Source organism: Patiria miniata, unplaced genomic scaffold (assembly GCF_015706575.1).
Source record: "Patiria miniata isolate m_02_andy unplaced genomic scaffold, ASM1570657v1 HiC_scaffold_3, whole genome shotgun sequence".
Taxonomy (NCBI): domain Eukaryota; kingdom Metazoa; phylum Echinodermata; class Asteroidea; order Valvatida; family Asterinidae; genus Patiria; species Patiria miniata.
Genome location: NW_024037069.1, coordinates 25,500,180 through 25,516,654, shown reverse-complemented (window position 1 = coordinate 25,516,654; position 16,475 = coordinate 25,500,180). Strand labels below are relative to the sequence as shown.

The 16,475-nt window shown below is 43.3% G+C and overlaps 1 long non-coding RNA gene across 1 annotated transcript in view; it reads left to right on the top strand.

Moving 5' to 3' along the window:
• The window catches only part of LOC119736963, an 80,921-nt gene extending 73,657 nt beyond the window's left edge, over positions 1–7,264 (top strand). Inside the window, exons 5-6 of the long non-coding RNA XR_005272326.1 lie at positions 3,581–6,126; positions 6,485–7,264. This is a non-coding gene — a long non-coding RNA (uncharacterized LOC119736963). The remainder of the gene's footprint in view (positions 1–3,580; positions 6,127–6,484) is intronic.
• Positions 7,265–16,475: the final 9,211 nt, after the last annotated feature.

Sequence of the window (16,475 nt, the reverse complement as noted above, 5' to 3'; positions counted from 1 at the left end):
AATAACAAAGGCCTTCACGGAGCTCAAAAGCTCAAATCCTATCGCCCTTCCCGAGTTACATACTATCACCCTCCCCAAACACCCTCCAGCAATCATATCCCACTTCTAGCCAATCCTCCTAGCTTTGTTTTCATCCTTCAGTCCCGTCTGTGGTTACACAAGAACTGGATTACTGAGCCCCATAGCCCCAGGGCTGGCTGGCGTATGTATTAATCCGTTGAAAAATTGAGGGAGCCAGTGATTTGATTTCTTCCTGTTGAAACAATTAGCGATTATGGCAGCGTGAACCGGTGTTGCTATACAATGACAAAATCCTGCTTGCTACCGATCTATTCTCCAGAGTTTCAAGATGTGCTGTTTATGTATTTCTGGCAAAATTGCAAAAGTTTCTAAAATGATCATCCTCTAACTGAATAAATAATCTTTTTTGTGTTTGTAATGTGAGGTGCTAACAAATTTTTAAGGCTATTTACCAACATTTTAGAGCCCCGTCAAAAATTGGAAAAGAAAATGTAAACAGAAAATAAAGGTATTGTGCGTGGTTGAGTGTGCTTTCCACAGGCCTGTCGTCAAGGGGGGGGGGGGGCCTGGTGGGGCCGGGCCACCCTTGGCGAGCAATTGGCCCCCCCCCCCCCCCCCCCCACCGGCAAAAGCCGTACATGTGTATTTTTGTATTTTTACGGTAGTGGGCCCCCTAGTTTGTACTATGGCCCCCCTGACTCTCAGGGCTGGCGACGGGCCCGGCTTTCCAACTCTTCTTCCATCATGAGACACCTATCCGCTGCATGATGAAGATTGTTTCATCAGATGTTCTACACCACCATCCATGCATCAAACCCAACAATGTAATTAAAGTTCTACAAGACAGCATGAAGTGCCTCAAAGAACAGAGCATGTACCAAACCATGTATGAAATGTCAGGACAAATTTGCATTCTGTCACCTCACAGAAACGGAGAGACAGGGTTGGGGAGATGACTTGTCCACTTAACACCATACATCCTCCGATCCATGTACCGGGCCGTTCATTACAAGTTGGATCATGTCCAAGCACTCCACCCAATCTGTCCATTAATCAAGTCTTAATTGCCCACTTCTAGTTTAATGAAGGAGATTGTCTCAGCAGCCATTACCGCCCTCCAACATCCTCAAGAAGCCTAGATTAATAGCAGAAGGAAGTGAGTTTTTTCGTTGTTCATGATGATGAACGACGAATCGACTAATTCTTCAGATTCGCCGGAAGTTCCAGCGCAGCGCTGCAGGATTTTTTTATCCGTTGGAAAATGAAATGAAAAAAGAAATGAAAACGCAGAGGAGTGATATCTAGCAGACTAATCACTCCTCTAATGGCTGTTTTGTCAGTGTTTGATGAGCGCTGTAAACAGATTAGCAAGGATTACGCAGAATGAGAACATCGGCAAGACGAAGGAAGCGACGGTGCATTCAGTAATGGACGGTCATAAATTTTGTGATAATTAGGCTGAGTAGTGCAGCATTATCAAGTGTGATGTACGTGCCTTGACGTTGAGTTTCATTAGTGGTGTTAGTGACCTTTCAGGAAATTCATTTTCTTTTCTTTTATCCATTAAAGTCAGAGACTTGATCAGTGAGGAGCTAGCAGACTTGGAATCCTATGAGGAAATTTAACTTGAAGGGTTTATGGTTTCTAGCACCCCTTGAACTAAGACATTGACAAAATGGAGAACCTTAGGCTATGCCCTAGATCCGGCAGCAATGCATTTTTGTGATGTCCCCATGATACCCTTTCACCCTATGAGATCGACTGCTTTGGTGCTTTTCGCATGAATAAATGTTCTGGGCTCCTGGTCTAATAGGACTGGATAGTTCAGTTGGTACAGACTGAACAAGCAAAAAACAAAAAATAAGTAAACAAAAAACCAATATGAATTAATTTAATAACACTCAAGCATCCTTGTGGTCTCTAAAAACCAACTCTGATGACAGCAGAATCGCTTGACATCTCCAAAAACTTGAATATGCTCACTAGATCTCAATAAAAAGTGCAACAAGCAGATGAAAACGTGACAGACATCGACCACACACGTAAAGAAAGCGTTTCCATGTGCATCGCGTGCCGTTGCGTTCACTCGAAAACGAGTAGTACGTGCGATGAGGTTCACGATACACTCGCTCCAAGGTTTTGTTACACTGAATCGTGATATGCTATGCACAATTTTTGCACATACGAAAAAACGAGGTTGAAAATATGAACTACCCATCGATATCTTTACAAATGTTAACCACACAGCAACGACTCCATGCGTGCATGAAGCGATGCAAAATATTTGGTGCATTGTATCGATTCTTTTTTCGTTTTGCATTATATTTTCGAGGTCTTGACCCGAGACCAGGAAAAATATTGAGACCTCAAATATCCGAGACCGCCGAGGCCACAAAAAACTGGTCTCGAGACCGGTCTCGGTCTACGAGACCGGTCTCGAGACCTACAACATGCACTGGTTAAAACACACGGGTCTATGGGAAGTGGCTGCAGTTTCCTTAGACAATTTAACGCTTAAAAAAAAACGACCCTGCAAAGCAGAAATGTGGATCATGCTATGGACACAATATGGAACCCTGTTTGTTGCAGTGAAAAAATCATGTCAGATATGTAGAACAGAATCGACAAGTACCTGACAAGGGTGCGGACACTTGTCACCCAGCGAGATTGATCGTATTGATCTGTGTTTGTGAAGCGATAAGCTTTGGCCTTTTCCTCCATGTAAACACCCCCCCCCCCAACCTCATTTCCTGCCTACTGTTACATTCAGATATCCCTGGCTATGCCACGTCGCCTCTGACTGGCTCATTAGACACTGGAGATGGCATTATTAGCGCCATTGGGCCAATCAGGGATTGCGATCCAGACTCTAGTAGAGTGGAAAGAATCGTCCTGGTCAGCTTGGCTGCTTCTGATTGCTCAGGGCTTTGGGGTTTCAGGTTTGGATTTTTTCCTTCTTCTCGGACTCGTTGAGGAAGTTTACTCAGTCGGAATGATCCAATGACGCTGTGAGTGAGTTGCACCGTCGGCCTATCATGGTTCCTATATATCCGCCTCGGCCAGCAATTGAGTCTTTGAGGTTCTGTGCACAATTATTGGAGCATTATAGACTCGCACCAGATTGCGGCTCGGTTCTGTCTTGTCTTACATCCTGGCTGGCTGTTCATATAATATTGACTGCGTTATTTGATGAAGGCTTCCCAAAATCTATAGTTTTTATTTTTTAAGCTTTTCAGCAAATAGTTTATTTAAAAGGAGTGAGGTCACATTGAACATTTGCAAGATGATACTCTGTAGAACAATACAGTACAAGAGCTAATGGGTTAAAATAAAAACAAAATGTTATATAAAATAAAAATGAAAACATGTACTCCCTGTCTTTTGAAGGGTTTCCAATGTTTAAATATGTCGTCTAAAAGATACAGGCCTTGCTCATTGTCAAAGCAGTGGTGGCATAAAAGAAGTGCAGCTTACACAGATATTTTCTTGCCCTGTAGGCCTGCAGTTGTCATTTTCCGAAACTCTGTGCTCAAACTTGTCTTGTTTTCCCTTATTACAGAGTCCCCAAACCTGTGATTTCCACGGAAGCTCACCGCAACATTCTCTGAAAGCGATGCCGTCTAAGTTGGAAGTCACGTTGCCATCCCAGTGTTTTTGGAAACCTCCCATTCTTCTCTGGCTGGCTACGGTACACAACGCAGGAAAGATCCAGTTTCAGATTACGCGGGGGCTTCACCTCGGTGAGCTAGTCTACACGATAACACGGTGTAATACAGTGTGAGTTTCCCTTTCAGCCCAAGCCTGGCACGTCAGCTCTGACTGTAACACATCTCCCAACGGGGTATACCAGACCGGCAGATAGAGAGTGAGAGAGAGTCCATAAGCCGCACGACTTCTGAATGATTGATCGGCCCCAATCATTTATTCAATGACTCATTTAAGCATTGTTTAATCATTAATTCCAGACACATCCCTTGTTTGCCGACACAATTTGCAGCGGTGAGGGGCTATTACTGCCATTGGGGGGAACCTGACCAGCCAGTGACGCGCTGGGCCCCATGTTTAGATCTCTCTCTCTCTGTTGCTACTCAATTTTTTAATCAAGTAGGCTGGTTTTGAATTACCATCCCTTTTGACCTATGTGTGTAGGGCTTCTTGACACATTTATTTGGACACCACATTCTATCACCAAATATTCACCCGTTCAGATCATTTGCACTGCAGTCATGTTTGAGGTGTGTGCTTTTGTTCAACAGGGGTACACATGAGTAGACCTCTTGTGTATTCATGTTCATGAATTAACAAAACCCACACCTCAAAGATGGCAGCTGAGTGCAATCCGTCTATAAAGCCATACAATGAATCCTAAAATATGATTGTCTCTTAAATTTCAAAGAGTTCATCTTGTCACCAGAGGTTCGGATTTACTCCCCTTACTACAGCCGATCCCTGACAAGTGCAGTAAAGCATCGCAGCAGTAGAGCAAGGCATGAAAAAGATAAATCAAAGCCAACCTTAGGAACTTCGGCAGTGCTACCCAGAAAATTCCGGGCATACTTTGCATGCACTGTATTCAGTCTAGTGCACATGGCTTTACTGCACTTGTCAGGGAATTAGCTGTATTAGGGGGAAAATTCAAATTCAGTTTTGGACCAAGACTAAGAAAGGGGCAGCTTCAGTCTTTGTTTCAGTCTTCGTTTCATTCTGTGTTCCCTTTTCATTCTGGAAACTGTTTGAAGAGACTGAATACCACAAGCTACCATCCTGATTTGTTGAAATTGTGGACTGCTGATTTGATCAAACTATTCGCAACTAAAACTTTAAATTAATTACGTTTCGAAACTCTTAGTTGTCCAAACTTATGTGAAAATACAACATGGACCACAAGAAAACTTTGTTCTAAAAAAAAAGGGGGGGGGGGGAAACAATTCTTTAAAAAGACACAAAAACTGATATAAGTACATGTAACCTTCTTGCAAAGGATTTGGAGTGTTTTCAACTCTGGTCCTTGGCCAAAATTGTCAGGAATAAAATTACTTCTTGGAAAAGTTCCATATATATTTCTTTGAAAGGTACCGTACTTGAATATTCTGCTTTCAGAATTACTTTTTAGGAGTTTGGAGGGAGTTTTCCTAACTGTTTAAAGCATTGTGGAAAATATCATTCAAGAAAAACAGTCAAGATTGGGAGGCCTGCGGGATTTTGCCTGCCACAGACTGACCCCACTTCTGTTTCCTTCAAATATGTCTGAGTTGTGGCATCAGCCATGGTCATATTTTATGTTCACCCCTGTCAGCAGTCACTGGCTCACAATGATAAGCTGAACCACAGCACCATTCTGTTCCCCAACTACATATAATGTCCCACAAGTCTTTGCATGGCATAGTTACTGGTTTCCGCTTGACCGTGTGACGGTCATACATCTTGATTATCCCGACAGTTTTTAAGGGGGGGAAATAATCCCCCTGTGAAGTTTGCATCACTGCATTTGCCAGTCGGCATCTCCCCTTGTTTTTTCTCACTTTGGAAATGACATTTACGACTGCTTCTTTGGAGTGCGATAACAACAAAACAAGATGTTTTACACAGGCCGACAAGTTTCGGTTTGTTGCGGATGTTACTGGATTTTACCCAATTTAGGGGAGGAGTTAACCCATGTCCTTCCGATGTCTCAAATTCCACCCTAGTGTGCCATCAAAGTAACGAGGTGTCTTCCGCCAGACATTGTAAATCTTAGTTGATTTTTGTATTAGATAACTTGTAAAGGAGAATTGAAGATTAGGCCTAGGCTCTATATTTTATGGCTTTGCTAACCACAGAAATCTTATGATCAAGATTCTGAACTTATAGCACTGTAGCAAATCAATTTGTCGCTAATCTTGCAAGCCCAGAATTCTAAGTCACAGGATGTACGTGTTTGATTTGAATAGGCCAAATTCCTTGCTAATCTGTGAAAAACTCTCACCAACAGTGCAGAAACTTTGCCTGTAGCCTAGCAGAGAGCCATGGAATAGACTCCGATACTGGCAGGGGGTCGAAAGACTGGCAACGGGTCGAAAGACTGGCAACACCCTGCAGGGAGTCCCCACATCAGCTGTGGCTCTGGTAAAAGTAAAACAGATTAACACTTTAATAAGCCAACTTCATTACTGACATATCCATCACCTTCTGAAACTGCTGAGGTAAACCAATATTGTGACAAGAAACAATGGGCTAGGCTCATTAAACAACAATGGTTCATTGTGACCAGGTGTCTGAGTCAACACCCCTTGCAAACACCTGTGGCTTCTGTTGGTCCTATCATGCCACAGATTAGCCCAGGATTAACAAAACCACAAGCCCATTATAATAGCCCCCTAAATGGTGACTGACAGTAGGGAAGCCATAGCTAGGACTATCAGGTGTGCTGCCCCCAGCCTCTTCTCCTCCTTAATTCCTGTCTTGTTTCCCTGCCATCCATCAGCTCCCACACCAGTCCCACTGGCTACACTTGAACTGCTTGTGTGAGGAGCCGACGCAGTTGACAATAGCAGCCAACAATGAGAAAGACAGGGGAGGTAAAAGAGACCGGATGCTAGGGTGAGATAAGAGCCTGACTGATGGTCCTCTGATGGGAGCCAACACAATTACACGCCACAATCATCCTTTCTTGCGGGAGCTAGTCACCCACAGAGGTATTGATCTGCTCTCCTAGAAAAAAAAAGAGAGAAAAAAACAGCAAGAAGTAGAGGATGGTTCAGCCAAACTCAGTCTTGAAAGATCAGACTCGGTCTGATCATTAAAATTGCAGACCGACAGTCTCGATGCATTTTAGAATCCCTTAAAAGGACTGACAGCGATTAACAGGCTTAGCTTGGTAACGTGCTCCCAGATTCTCGGAGACGGATTCCGTAGGAGGGGGAAACAAAGAGACATTGGAAGCGATTAGCGAGCTGATGAATAATGGAGCAAACACCAGTTCTACCTTCTTGAATAATTAATTATTTTGGGAGTGGTAGTGCTCATAACACTGCACAAACATCCACAAACTGTTTAGCTTGCAGCGTGGTTAGGTAAACAGTTGATTGAAAAACAGACCGACCCTAAACCTCTTGTTTTTTGTTGTTTTCACGTTTCGGTATTCTTGCATTATTGGTACGGTATTTTATTTTAATATGGAGTCAGTTAGGCTGCCACCTGTTGAGTAATTGAAGATATGTAGCGGTATGGTGGAGCCTAATGGGAGAGGGGGAGGGGTGTGTCGAGTGGGGTGTGTCGAGTGGGGGGTGGACTGGAGTGATCAAAATGTTTATTTTATTCCAAGGTTGATGTGGACCACAGACTTTCACTAGTTGAAGTGAATGTAATATTTGACTCCACACATCCCTGTATAAATGCCATAATGAATGATAGGTCATTTCATCTTGTCAATTGGAAGCTATGAGTATCCTTTTATTTATTGAGTTTCAGTTATTTTAAATGTTAAATTGCCACAACACATTATGGTTTATTTGTTCCTCTGGCAGAAGTGTTTATTATTGCACTGGAAATAGAATAAAATATTGTTTTTATGTGTGTGAACAAGGCTATTAGTGCCTAAATGAAATCCCTGGACCATTTAATAAACTGCTGTCTTTTTATGTGTTTGAAATTACCACAAACTCTCCCATCACCATGCGCGTTGCCAGGATGGGGCAAGGGGCGCCCCCCCCCCCCCCCCCCCCCCCCCGGAAAAGCATAAAAAGAAGAGGAAGAAGGAGGAAAAACAGAAGACGACGAAGTGCGAAGTGATATTGCTGTTAATTTATTACACATTTAACAATATGGGCGTCCGCAGGTGTGTCAATGGGGTGGGGTGGACAAAAGTCCCCCCCCCCCCGCCAACCCTCGAAAAAATGCTAAATTGAGAATATGCTAGAGAGAGTACATGGATTTTTTTTATTAATGTGCTTTACCCCCCTCTAGAAAAAAAAAACTGGGGACGCCCATGCAAACCACAAGAAAGCGTTACGAATTGGATGACCTATCGTACTTCATGAACAAGACTGCTTCATTTAAACAGATGTTTACATTTTGATCATGAGCGGCATATCTTCATCCACTTTTTTTCTTACAAAAGGCCGACAAAGGCTCTAGAGCTTAAAGGGGCTAACATAAGATTTCTTTCAGAAAAAAAAGAGAACCCCTTTAGCATATTGCAAGCCGTTCATGTAAACACACGAATCCTAGGAAACGATCAAACATTAAGCCATCAATACAACATCAAGTTCGCACCTTGTAGGAAACCCCAAAAGCTACCCCCTAAAAAATGATGAAAGAAAAACACAGGTCCGCATATAGCCCCTGTAATGATGTTCAAACACAGCTCAAGGAGCCAGGAACACCTCTGCCCCACCCCAGGGGAGGACCCCTTCCCCTACCTCCTCAGGGGACTACCCTTATCAACCCATGAGTCCCTATCATTGACATCAAGTATTCATGACGTTTCACACTCTAGCCATGAGACACACAAGATACAGTGATATACACTACATGTGGCGATACGAGACAGTATAAACCGCATCCAACCATAAGGCGACCTGCCAAGATATGTTATGAATTAACAGCTAGAATAATGACCTCGTTAGTGGCTCATTTGCAGGTGTTCCAAGCCTTAGATTTTTTTATCAGCAAAGGATAAAAAAGGATAGACGTGTTATTAACTTTCCATTGAACCATGGTGCCAAAACGGTCTCATCATTATGAACGGTATCAAATATGTTTTAAGAATTAGGCATTCCTCATTCCAACAGTAAATCAATCTTCACGTAATACATGGGCCTACACGGTTCACAGCGAATCTGGATATCAGAGGAAAACCGTGAAAGAGAGTTTCCATATTTCCAGTTCGGGAAAACACCAAAAAAAATCTGGGAAAACTCAGGGAATTTGACAGTGACCCTGAAAGGAAATTTGGTTTCCGTCAATTTGGCGTATGTGCGTCTTGTGCTATGTGTCCAAGTTGTGCGCATTGACTGTGGTGGCTTTTAGTGTTGATACAGTGTGAAGTATCTTAGTTGTGTTGCTGCAACCGCTCTTGACTTCCCCGCAGCCTCGCTAAAAATAAATTAATATTTCTCATTGAATTTTGGAAATTTCTCAGGGAAATATCAGGGAAAACTCCGGGAAATTTGTTTTCATAAAAGTGCCGGGAACTCTGTAGGGCCTACAGATATTTTTGGAGGGCCGAATGGAGTGGGTGGGTTTCTTTTGGGGGAGGGGTGGAAAAGCAGTTTTCTCAGTCCGAAATCAAATTAGTAGAATTTTTCAGCAGAACACCGACAGGAGATAAATCGTACCAAACTACAATTTGGTCACAAACTTGAAGCCGTCAGATCGCCCCCCCCCAAAAAAAACCCGATATGTTGACGTCATTAATTCCTGGGGATGCCTTTATTAAATACAACAGTGGCTAGTTAAGTTGTTTACCATGTTGCGAATGCGCTCTTGAAAAAAATGCCAATGTAACACATTTTCATGATTAGAAAAACACGTGTCGTAGTGGTTTGCCTTACGAGCATCATCAGTAACCGAACAGAATGTCCTAGGAAACAAATGTGCATTGACTCCCGCTGCGGGTTGTGCTAAGATTGCCCTCGCGATGAATTTTCATGAATTAAAATGGTTAGAAGACATTCGGGCGCATGCGTAATTATATTGTGAACAAATTCGTCACGGAAACAACATGAACACGTTACATGTACATCGCGCCATGAGCGTTGTCGACACTTGAAAAGAAAATGTGTGATGCAGCGGACTGCCGTAAAATGTTTCAACACCACCGAACTAAAAAAAACCCACAAAACTTGGTCAAACTTCATGTAAATTCAAACGTATTTGCTAGCTCTTCACAAATTTCAATGATTGTGTTTGGTCGGGAATTTCATTGTGGTATGGGCCTCTTATACTACTCGGTTTTTAACTCGCTGTCGGAAGCCACACTAGTCTCTTCCAGAACGGTAAAGTAATATTTATTTTGGATTAAACATTTATTATACATCAATTCATTCTTGTTTGTGTGAACATTTTGTTACCCTTATTAAAAACTTCCTTTCATTACTCGTAGGCAACACCATCAACACTGTAATTCAATATCAGAAAGCGGGATCGATACTTTGTGTTCCGTGTTATTCGCTTCCGAAATTGCAACGCGGGCGTCGTTAAAGTTGTGAAGTGTCGAGTAGTCGGAAATGGATCAAGAATTCTCCTCCTCCATGTGCGCTTTATATGGATCTGCGTTGGCGTATGTTTGATGTATACGCAATTTAAAAGCGCATTACAAATTGCCATCATTTTGAAGTAGGGAAAAAGATAATCTGGAGCATAATGGGGATTAGATTATCAAGGCGACAGATGCCTGTTTCGCATTGACAAAAAAACACACAAGCCCCAACTTATTGTCCAGAACATCTTGATTTTATTCGGTTGGGGACAAAAGGAGTTGGAGGCTAATCGTGTTTATTACTCGCCGAATTAAAACCCTTCTTTACAATTCGGGAGGATATGTCAGAGGGATTTGAATGGGGGAAAAGACCGAGATGGTTTCCTGCCACCGCGTTTATCGATCACTGCTTGGTGGGGCCGAGACGGCCGGATGTTGGGGGAAGAAAAGGGGACTCGTCATTGGTCAGAGTAGCGTGATGCGTTGTTGTTGGCCCTCTAGATACGTGTTGCAGGTGCAACATGTGGCTTAGCGAATGGAATTAGGTTGAAATCAGGAAAGAATTGGAAATGAGGGGAAAGTTTTATAGTGAGAATTAAAACGTCATTATTGATTTGGAATGAATGAGGATCGTATTGATTTAGTAAGAATATTAATGAAGGACTCCTTTGTTAAGTAAACCGTTTTTCGTCAGTTCTACTCTGAAATAGGTCGCAAAAAGGCAGTACGGTATTCTTTTTAGGCTACAGGAAGTGTGAAACTTTGCCTCGGGGAAGTCATATTCTGCCACGTGTTTTTATTCCTCCAAGGTTCTGCCAATTTTTTATATCCCTTTTAAATTTGAGAATCGGATTAATCTGGTTGGCAATATCAAACCACATAATCCCACCGACTACGCCAAATAGCTGTCTTTATTGTTTGTTTCCTGTCGTTAAAAAAAGCCGACTTTATCCCATGCAGCAGAATTCATGATTTGCGTCCGAAGCTTTCCCAAATCGTTTCTCAATCAAAACTTAGTTTGTTTGCAGTCAGGGTGATTGGTAGAAGTCGTTGTGACGCGGCCAGCCGGCGCGGCGAGCCGTCGCCACGGCAGTTACACCGGGGGAATTCAGCGGCCACCGACGGGCGTCTGTAGCCGATCTGGGGCCGGTTTAAGCCCCAGTGCGCGGTGCCGAATGGGGTGAAGTGTCGTAATCCTTAGTCCAGTCTGTTTGTGTGTGGTGTAACCTTCCCCGATTCAAACCCAGGACTCCGTGTTAATCCACATCGATCTGTTTTGGGCTTTGTTTGGACGGACCACAATGGACAACTAAAGGATAGACACATGTTGCGGGCACAAATCCGCTCAATAATCGCATACCACTGTCACCTCGCATCTTGCCCGAGCCTAGGCGACAAACAAGAGACAACAGGGAGATGGCCACACTGATGAATAGGCAGGGTGAGACGGCGCGTCCGGTTGGCCCGTAAACAAGAGCTTTACTGCACGGGCATGTTTGACATTTTCGTCGGGTTTAAAAATTGTGTCGGTCTTTTTTCTCTCGTCATATTCCGCCATGGTTAAAATGGTGCCACACTGGACGATCCAAAGTTACAGAAAGAGCAACTTTTGAAAGGAGCTAATAAAATAATGAGGATGAGTGGTTGTCTCTCAAAATGCGTGGAGTAACAATCTTGGTTTCAGGAGGAACCTTTAATACTGAGAAATCTGCTGAAAAAAAACCTAGGTATTTTGTCTCATCTTAAGCAGTGGCGTAGCAAGGGTAAAACTTCGGGGGGGGGGGGGCACGTACCTGGGCATGCACAATTTTTTTCAAAGGGGGACACTGGAGGCATATTTTAACAGTGCAGTGTTCAATTCAATAAAATTATTTTAAACGAGGGGCACGTGCTCCCGTGACCCCCCCCCTCTCGCCGCCAGCCTGCTGTGAATTCGGTTTCCTTGTTTGTGGAAAATTGCCGAGTGCGACTTGGCCCTTACAGGCCATACCACGTTTTACCATCAGGTTGTACTATTTAGCCACCGGTAGGCTTTTTGCAATTACCCGGAAAAGGCTACCGATTTAACGAGCAAATCCATGATCAGAGTGACTGGTACCAAATACCCTGGGAAGTTATATTCCGCCTGAAATGGTATTGTTTGGAAGAAAAGTAACTTTTAAGGTGGTTTTAAAATAAGGTGCCTTCACGTATGGACACACTTCTTTTACGTTCGTTAGCATCGGATTCCAGTAATACCCGACTCGGAACATTGCGCAAACAAAATGTCCTCTGTTTTCTCAATATGTATATTATCCACTGGGCTGAAACTTAGGCCTATACTTAAGATTTTGAGTAGTTTTGCTGCTATGCTTCAAACGAAAAAAAATGTGGAACAAGAAGCAAATGATCGAATGTACCTTTCGAAAGGGTTGGGGCAGAATACTCCCCCCCCCTACATTTTGAAACATCCGCGCTTCTTTTTTTCTTTTTTTTTTGGCGGGGGAACTTTCCGAGTTTTCGAGAGCAAATTTTTAACACCAATTTCCTTAAAATTGAACCGTATTCGCGCTAAAATGCGACATTTTCGACGCGGGAGGAATCTGTTGGTTTTCCACATGCAGCGGCCGTGTAGAGGGGGGAATGCGCTCAATCACTGAGGGAACCGTAGAAGGAGGTGGAATCTGCCCCGCCCCTCATCCGGCTGTAAGATGCCCCCTGCTGGCATTTCAAATTAAAAGCAGGTAGGAACATGGAAATGAACCTATATGAGAAAAACCTTGTTTCAAAGTATAAGATGGGACTGATGCCATGTATCCTGAAATGGTGTCGTTTGGAAGAAAACAAGGTCGGTTTTTTAAGTGTTGGCGAGCACTGTTTTTTTTTCATTGGACGTTAATCGTTAAATACTGTGATTAGATACTGCGATTACCCATCCACTGTGACCTCGACGACACGTACCTAAACTGGCTGATTGAGAATAGTGTCCGTTGTGCTAATTAATGGAATCTAAACGAGAGGGGCGATTATGCAACAGCAGCAATTGGATATGAAGTGCTATAGCAACTGGCATTTGCGAGACCCAAAATTTGTGCACAGCTTTTCTCTGTTTTCTCAACCATGTTGTTCAACGGAGCCCGCACGCTAGCTCCACAACCAAGCCTTGCTATTCCATATACTACCCTGTGGTATCCACAGAGCTGAACGCCACAAGGTGTTTTATTTTGGCACCCTAGTTAAGTTTTTGAGCCAGACAGTGCACAGAAAGCAAATGATCTTATGTACCATGAAACAGTTCGATATCCGTGGCAGTGGCCATCCCTACCCGCGCCGAGCAATATGGAACCAACTTGAAGCTATGAGCTCCAATCTCCCCAACACACCGGCTATAACCATATAGCAAGGGTCCTTGCTCTATGCTATAACGGACCCCTTATACCGACCCCTTATACCGACCGACCGCCGCTCATAACTCCAATCAATTTGCGCCGTAGGTAGAGTGTTTTCATTCCTTGAGAGCTAGGTAAACGAAACGGCGCGGCCCTCGCGCCATAAATCTCGGTCCGTAAGTGACTATTAGATATAAAGTCCGCGGTTGTATTGAGGGGAAAATATCGCTTCAGTTATCGCATAAATTCCCCCACTCCATTATTTTGGCCGGGGAATCCAAAGGATAAACAATCCTCTTTGGAAAGTCTATTAATATTTCAAAGGAGTGCAGTTAACCTTTCGCTTTGAGAATCGAATGAAAAAGTGATTTAACTACTTTTTGTTCTTTGAAAAAACAACGAGTTGTCTGCGAAGGGTTTATGACGTGTATGTGTTTCTATTTTTTTTTATTAGACCATTCTTTCATGTATGATGCTCTCTTTTTACGTTTTTCCTCACGCTTGTTATCTCTGATTTGATCGAAGACAAAACAAAAGACCTTAGGCCTACTATTCCTTTATTTTGAAATGTGGCAACCCGAAAAATCGGTACCAACCGTTGAATTGATGACTGGACGTTGTATAGAGATATGCGAGTTGTAAAAGTGCTCGAATCGCTCTGTATGTTTGAAAATTCTTAAGACACTATGGGTCAAAAATGCCTTGCTGTATGGGATTAACAAAAGACACAGCGTGTCGATGCCATTTCACAGGAGTTGATATCTCAGCGGACTCTTTAAATATTTTCCAAAGGAAAGTGGTTTATATACTGAAGTGACAAGCATCAGATATTGAGAGTTCGAAATTTCGTTTGATTCAGAAATTCGGTATACAGGGAAGAGAATAAAGCCTGCTATTTGGGAAAGTACGACTTATTATACATGAAAGAAACTAGTCATTCTGCTTTATGGAGTAAAAGCACCTGTCTCAGTTTTGGGCTGAGATAGGTGCATATGATGCAGACAGGACGGTGGCGGGGATATAATGGTACGACTAGACAAGCGACGTAAGGAGCTAATGATGAGCGGAGATAGTCCGGAGACGTAGAGACTGCCTGACGGGTGGAAAGCTAAAAGCACAACGGGACGATAGCGCCTGGCGGCCCGTTGAATTATCTTGTGGTTTACGGTGGAATCAGACGTCCCTGGACATGCAGTCATACTGACAGACAAGACAGGAGAGTTGAATCTCCCAAAAGAAAGATGAACAAAAAATATGCAGGATTAAGACGGGTCTCGGAACATGGATAATTACCAATAATTACCACGGTTGAAAACCACAGACTTAATTTACGCAGGAGTAACAAAATGCTGAAAACAATTGGGTATTAGATATAGTATTAGTCTGGACGTATTTGAACACAGTCTCGTATTCCAATCCACTTCATCAAGGTAGATTAACGAGGTTTTGAACTGCTCTCCGCAGCTGTCAAGTGAAAAACGAACCGGTCATTGAGACCGTTATTACGAAGGGTTTGTTTTTCGAGTGGATAGCACGACAGGAGCCGGCACCGCACCGGCCGGCGCGGCTTTAACCCACCGTCGCCGCTCGCTAGAACCTCTTGACGGCTCCGCGGCATTCTGGACGAAACTCGGAGTTTGGGTTCATCAATTCTGCAAACCGCGGCGGCAGCTCTCGAACTGGGGAATGAAAAAGCCATATTTCAAATCTCGCCTCGAGATTTATATGATATTTTGTTTGATTAATTGATGTTTTTTTAATAGGGATTTTGCTGGGCTGATGTCTACGGGAAGACAACCGATAAGTTTCCTCGGGTGATATACACAGGGTCATACAACCATTCGACCTGAGATCGCTTACATTAAAAAAAGATAGTTACTCGCTTGCTAGGAGAACCTCCTGATAAACTTTTGTGGTCAGAAAACAAAACACAAATGACTGTAAAATGTATTTTAATTAATAATTATCAGACGTACTTTCACCTCCGAAATTAACATAAATCCCAATCCCGTTTTTCAAACTGTTTCGAGATGGATTATTGTCCGTGCAAATCATTTTTTCCAGCATTCCCTCCCCTGTTTTTGAGGGAGGGGTGTGAGGTGGGGTTTGGTTTGTTCACTTCCCAAATCATACAAACGAAAACAAGAAAATCTATTGAACAAGGATTCCTAATTCAAAAGAATGAAGAACTGGTTCAACATTTTAGACTTGGTTAAAATTGACGTGATGACATTTTGTTATGACATCTCTGGGTTTCCGTACCTGCTATTACTCAAATTCATGTTTTTTCTTCGGTAAAAAGGGTCATTTTTTCCGGACTGAAAGCAAAACTACATCACTCCGATCGCTGCGACTCCTGCGAGTGCCAGTGTTTTAAAGCCCATCGTTTGGTGGCGGGCTTTCCAGACAACAGTCGGCCGTCCAGCCAGGCATTAATGCCCGTGGCATTCGCGCTGCGATTATTAGGAAATAAAAAGTGCACAAGACACGATTGACCTAAACGCGAAGATGCAGTCGGGCATTATTTGTTCCGAGCTGTGAAAAACCCAAAGGCATGTTTCTGTAGGGCTTTATTTAATTGTGTGGCTAAGCAGTGAGAAAAATGCAGTCGTCAAAGGCTTTTCAGAGAAATTCCGAGTCTTGAAGCCAACTCCTGGCGCGCTTGTGAACAAAAAGAAAGGACTTAGGACATCGAGTTGACAATCACCGCCAAAATGAGTTGGATAATCCATTCATAAATCGGCAGGGGCGTCATCAACTTGCTGGTACAGCTTGTCAGTCACGAAGACCGTGTGAGTTGTGATTGGCTCCCTGCCGGACAGGCCCCGCCCATTTCCCGACCTCATGCATTAATGATTGGCTGAGTGCGCTGGCCAGCTGACCTCATACCGTGTGTCGGTGTGTGC